The sequence below is a fragment of the Camellia sinensis genome, chromosome 14 (genome assembly GCF_055761805.1).
Source record: "Camellia sinensis isolate YWXY chromosome 14, ASM5576180v1, whole genome shotgun sequence".
In the NCBI taxonomy this organism is placed as follows: domain Eukaryota; kingdom Viridiplantae; phylum Streptophyta; class Magnoliopsida; order Ericales; family Theaceae; genus Camellia; species Camellia sinensis.
The window spans coordinates 40,678,928-40,685,345 of NC_138974.1; the positions used below are offsets into that span (position 1 = coordinate 40,678,928).

At 52.4% G+C, this 6,418-nt stretch overlaps 1 long non-coding RNA gene across 1 annotated transcript; it reads left to right on the forward strand.

The window, feature by feature from the left end:
- Window positions 1-4,198: 4,198 nt before the first annotated feature.
- On the forward strand, window positions 4,199-5,706 carry LOC145807729 (uncharacterized). The gene is made up of 3 exons (XR_014351052.1): window positions 4,199-4,834; window positions 4,928-5,521; window positions 5,603-5,706. It is a non-coding gene; the product is annotated as an uncharacterized LOC145807729 (long non-coding RNA).
- Window positions 5,707-6,418: the final 712 nt, after the last annotated feature.

Here is a 6,418-nt window from a genome sequence, read left to right on the forward strand (position 1 = left end):
TCGGACATTTTCCACCGATCACATTCTCGTTTCGGTGCCTCGTTCGGCGTTCTCGCCTTTTCGGGGTTTGTTTCCCTCACTTTCCTCTTCATTTCCGTGCCTCTTCACATTCCGGCCTTCCCGGCCATTTCCGACCCTCTCGGGAGTTGACTTTTCAGTTGACTCTTCGCATTCCGGCTCGGTTTTCCCTTTTCCGGCCATTTTCACACCACTCTCTACATGGCGGACGACATTCCACGTGGCGGGACTCCCCCGGACCACGAGATGGATCCCGGGGTCAAGCTCTTACCACTGAGCGAGCGCCCGTTCGACCCGGCGACCTACCGGCCGGCGATCCACGTTCTGCCCCCAGACGGCCTGCGTCAGTTCCGGAGCTTTGAGAGGTACGCGGCGCCTGAGCTACTACTACGCGAGCCTACCTCCCACCTTTCATTCGGCACTTCCGAGGTAACTCTTCATCTTCTGCTTTACTTTCTGCAATGTAGGATACAAAACTGCCATAGTTAGCTGTATTCTCTAATTGCTGAAATCTGATATGCCGTAGACCGTAGTTGACTGTAAACATACATACAACTGATATCTGCTTGAGACTGACACATGCACACACACTGCACTCGTCCTGAATCACCCAAACACACGGCACACACTGTATTTCACTGCACATACACTGGCACCCAGTATTTGTCTGAATCTGTTAGATTTGCACACATGCTACATCTGTTCTGAAACACCCCAAACACGCTGACACAGCACACGTATTTTACTGTAAGCACACCGGTACCCGGTATTTGCCTGATTTTGACAAACTTGCATACATGCCATATCTGTCTTTTCAAAATTGCATTTTGAATGTTGTCTTGCAATTGTCATTTTCTGTTTGCAGGAGGGTTCCCATACCATTCGCGGGTACGGGAATACTGGTGCACGGGAGTGGTATGACGAGCTCCCTGATGCGGTCCAGCGCATCGTGGACCGAGCGGGCTTTGGCACCTTCTGCCGAGGGCTCTCTAGGCTCTCCACATGCAGACCTCTTCTTGCTGCTTTGGCGGAGAGGTGGTGGGACACCACCGATTCTTTCCATTTTTCTGCTGCAGGGGACATGACGATGACCCCTTATGATTTCTCGATGCTCACAGGCATCGGGGTAGGGGGGGATCCGATCCCTTTCGACACAGACATGGATGAGTGGACCGCCGCTCAGGTCCATCTACTGGGGGAGGCGCCACCGCTAGCTCGTCCAGGCTTCGTCCGATACTCCTGGTTCGAGGCACAGTTCAGGGTCCAGCCCGCATTGGGGGAGGAGACTCAGATGACCGAGGAGGACGTGGAGAGGTATGCCCGCGGCTTCCTCATGTTCCTGTTCGGGACTACTATCTTCGCCGACCGGGCGAACACCGTGCCTCTCTGCCTTCTCAGTGCACTGGTGGACGTTCGGGACATCTTGCACTACGACTGGGGCGGCGCTGCTCTAGCCACCCTGTACGGCTATATGAGCTCGGCTTCTCGCGGCAGCGGCCAGCTGCTTGGAGGCTACTGGCGGGCTTGGGAGGTACTTTTCTTCTCCACTTTTTCATTCCTGTCTCGTACTTTCTGTACTCTGTACACTGCACACACTGCGGTCTGCTTTACACTCACTGTATACTGTACACACGGCACACACATACATTCTGCTTTACACTGACTGTACACTGCTCACACTGTACACTGCACACAATACACTGCACAACACACGGCTCTACCATTTCTGCTTCATTCTGTGTATCCTGCTTTATCTGATGGTCATACTGACATCTTTTTTACAGTTGTGGGTTTACGCCTACTTCCCTAGGCTTGCACCCGTACCAGTCGCGGAGCCTCCTCCGGCTGTCCCGTTCTCGAGTCGCTTCGACGGGAGATGCACCCGGCGACCACGAGAGACGTTCGGCTTCTTCCGCCGATACTTCGACACCATCACCCCCACAGAGGTATGCTTTATTTTCAGTTCGTTTAGCTTCGCTTTCCCACTGCATGTTTCAATAACAGTAGATAACAAACTGTCTGCTACTTTCAGATCACATGGCGGCCATGGGCTTCCTTGCCGTCGGCGATGCGGGGTCGGTTCCCTGGTGCTGAGGAGACCTCGCGTTTCCGGATCTTGCTAGAGGGCCCGGTCTGTCGGGCTTGGTACCTGGGGGATCGTTTTCTACGCCAGACCCGCGGGTTACCTGAGCAGATAGTCCCGGTTCACCCTCCTGCAGAGATGAGGGAGACCGAGGGGCTGACCCCTGAGCAGCTGGATGATTACTCCATCGGCTGGGAGGAGGCCGGCTTCCGAGGCACTGGCGACTATCAGGAGTACGTGCGGACGTACCTGATGCGACCTTTGAGCGGCCGTCGAGCAGAGGGGGCCAGGCCTGTGGCATCGGCGGCTGGGGCCGGAGCGGGAGCAGGGGCTGGATCTTCGAGGAGGGCCCAGGTCCGTGGTAGGGGCGGAGTGCGGGGAGGACGAGGAGCTGGCTGACTTTCCAGGGGCAGGGTGGGTCGACCTATCAGATCCCCTTCGCCCCTCCACCGGCTGGGCACGAGTTCGTTGACATCCCCGACTTACCGCCGGTATGTATCACTGCACTTCGTACAGTTATTCAATTCAGTTTACTTGATATTCCACAGAATACTAATGCATCTGATACCTTTGCAGGCTTCTTCTGAGTATACAAAGATGGCATGCTACACATGGACAACAAGGATGGCATGCTAATGCATCTGATACCTTTGTATTCTGTGGAATACAAATGCACAGAATACTTGATATTCCACAGAATACTAATGCATCTGATACCTTTGTATTCTGTGGAATACAAAGATGGCATGCTACCTTAAGAGGCCAAAATGTGTCCCTTTCAAGGACAACAAGGAGAGGGGGTGGCCCTCTCCTTCTTGGGACTTCAAAGCATCATCTTCACCACTGAAATCCCTCAAGATTTCAGTGGTGAAGAGACCTCAACACCAAAATCCCGGAGTTAACACAAAATGGCTCAAAATGAGGCCTTTTGAGGCCTAAGGGTGGTCAACACCCCTCAAACAACAAAACACTCTTAATAAACAATAAAGAGGGCTTAAAAACAGAACTTTTTTATGTTATACAATAATCACAAAAACAGCTCTAAGACTAGTAGAAAATCAATGCAAAAATGGGGGAAAAATGGACTAGTTTCTCACCCTTGTAGTCCTCTTCAACAATGGTGCTCCAATGGCCTTCTTGAGCTTGAATCCAACACCAAAATTTCAAAACACACTCTTTAGAGCCTCAGCTCCAAGAGGAAGGTGAAACACTAGGTGTTTGTGTGCAATAGTGAGACACAAAACACCTAGTGTACAAAATGAGAGGAAAAGAGAGATAGGTGAGTGTATCTAACCCTAACCCTAGGAAAAACCAGAGCTCTCCTCTGTCTTCTCTCTCCAAAATGTCTAAAAGCCTCCTTTTTTTGCCTTAGAGAGAAGCCCCCCTCTATATGCCTCTTGTAAAGCTTACAAGACAAGCTTTGCAAGAGGGAGATCCCTCCATACACGTGTATGGAGGGGAGCAAAAGCAATACAGCTGTCCAAAAATATCTGCAAAAGCAGATGAACAGCAATCGGCCGGCAAAAAATGCCATCTTGGCCAAACAAAGTGCCGACCGGCACACAAAAGTGCTGACCGGCAACAAAGAGTGCCGGCCGACAAACTATATTGCCGGTGGCAGCAAAAACCAGCCGGTGGCATCTAGCCACTGCCGGTGAAGGGTGGGAATGGTCTACAAGCCCCACTCTACCTCTCAAAGGCAAGATGCAAGTGTTTGGTGCAAAACCAGACACTAAAAGGTCAAGTTCGGAGATCCTGAGTCAAGGCGCGCGAGCCGAGACCTCCGGGAATTCCAAACGAACACAAACATGGATAATCACCGAGTGTTCAAACGGTGACGTCCAAGTCTTGAGGACGGTCAAAAATGGGGTGTCTACAGGCAGGATTCGGGCCTTTCTGCGTCGGGTTGTCACGTTGTCCTGCCAGGAGGACACTGATGGCGGCCTTGGTAGAGAGATGGTGGGACACCACCAACTCCTTTCATTTCTCTGCTACCGGGGACATGACTATGACCCCTTTTGACTTCGTTGTATTGACCGGCCTTGACATCGGAGGTTGGTCCATCCCCTACGATGAGGATATGGGAGAGTGGGAGGCCGCTTGGATGTATTTATTGGGGGCTCGCCCACCTGTTGACAGGGTCTCTGGGAGAGTCCGATACACTTGGTTCTCTTCCCACTTCCGGCGGGCGGAGATGGTGCCTGAGACTCCCGAGGAGACAGAGCAGTATGCCCGTGGTTTCCTTATGTTCCTCTTCGGGACTACCCTGTTTGCCGACAGAGGGAACACAGTTGGGCTATACCTGCTGAGCGCTCTGGTTGACCTATCACAGGTCCACCGATATGACTGGGGTGGCGCCGGCCTGGCTACCCTTTACTTTTATATGAGCGCGACCTCCCGCGGGCGGGGTGATTTACTTGGCGGCTACTGGAGAGCCTGGGAGGTACTTTTCTGTCCTCTTGATTTACATTTCTGCTTTTCATTACTTGTACATTGCACACACAGCGCACTTTTACAGTCTGTATTTTGCTCTCAGCATTTCGTACTTACATTCTGCATTGCTTTTCTCAGCTATGGGTCTATGTATACTTCCCATCATTAGCCCCAGAGTTGGAGGTGGCGGGGATTCTCATGACCCCATATTCATTGGTGTTCGAGGGCCCGCACCGGCCGAGACCTCGAGAGACCCTCCTTAACCTGCGACAGTACTTTGACACTGTGCGACATTAAGAGGTACCTCAGAACTTTCAGTTCCTTTCATTCTCATCTTTGATTTGCCCTGTATATTCTCGATTTCTGATTGGTTTATGCATTTATCATCTGCAGATCACATGGCAGCCCTGGGTGTCCCTGGGTGATGGTCTCCGACTTCAGTATACCGGAGCGTCGGACATCTCCCAGTATAGGGTCCTGCTTGAAGGGCCGGTTGGCAGGGTATGGTTCTTGGGGGAACGCTTTCTGCGCCAGGTATGGGGGTATCTTTCTCAGGATCCTCTCGCAGTACCTCCAGCCAGTATGCGGACTGCTGACAGGCTCTCTTACTCGGAGGTAGTCGACGCCATGCTGGGCAGTGATGCTTTACTATATGTTGAGGAGGGGGACTACGCCACTTATCGTCACATATACTTGATGCCTCCATTGACGGGAGCTCATATCCCAATGATGAGGCCTGCCGGTATGTCATCCTCGGGCCAGGCTCGGGCTCGGGCTGCAGACGCCCCTTCTACTAGCAGGGCTGGTACATCTAGAGGTGGGAGTAGACCGATTCCTCCGGTTCCGTCGACTCATCCTCATCCCGGATGGCCAGATATGCCGACTGAGTTGATGGCGTGGCAGTATGGGGCTATCTCTCCGACTCCGATCCCGCTAGAGCCTCCGATGCCCAGTGATCGATACGCCATTGATCCGGACTCACCGCCGGTATGCTCCACTTTTTTCATTCATCATTCAGATGTTTAGACACTCTTCTGTTCACTGATGATTATGAGCTCATTTTTGCAGCCATCGCGAGGGTACATGGAGGAGGTGGTTGGACTGGTGGCCACACTCGAGGGCATGGTCCTGCGTAGGGAGGCACAGTTGTCTGTCGCAGGCATTCAGGTACCCTTCAGTTTTCTGGCATTTATCATACTTCTGATGACATGCTGATTTCTACTGGATCGACAGACTAATTGTGTAGAGCACATCTGACACACACCTCACTTGTATTCTGTATTTACATGCACCTACTTCACGTAGCCTTTGCTTGTATCTGCATCTGATGTATATATTTGGACTGATGCATTTGAATTGAACTTTTTGTTTTCAGATGCCTTCATGGTCCGGTCAGCCGCAGACCAGGCCACCTGGGCCTCCTTGGGGAGCTGGGCCATCTGGGCCTTTCCATGGAGTTGGGTCACCCGGGCCTTTTCAGGGGGCGGGGTCATCTCGGCCTTCCCGAGGAGCCGGGCCATCTAGACCTTTTCGAGGAGCTCGAGGAGGGCCCGTCCGCAGACGCAGGGCTCACGTTGTGGAGGTGGAGCCTGATGAGGAGGAGAAGGATGCTGAGGAGGAGGAGGAGGCTACCGATCGTCAGTCAGAGACATCTGCTGAGGAGGGGGGCTCCGGTTTTGACTCGGGGAATAGAGGCGAGGCTGAGGGGGATCCTGAGGATGACAGCTCCGACTCAGATGATGGTGCGAAGATTGTCCCGCAGAAGAGGATGAGGAGTGTTTCTCGTTCCCGCTCCCGAGGACATTGACGTTGCTATTTCCTGCTTTATTTTTCTTTTTGCTAGTAGTTTGTAGCACTTTGCACATTGTTAGGCAGTTTTATTTT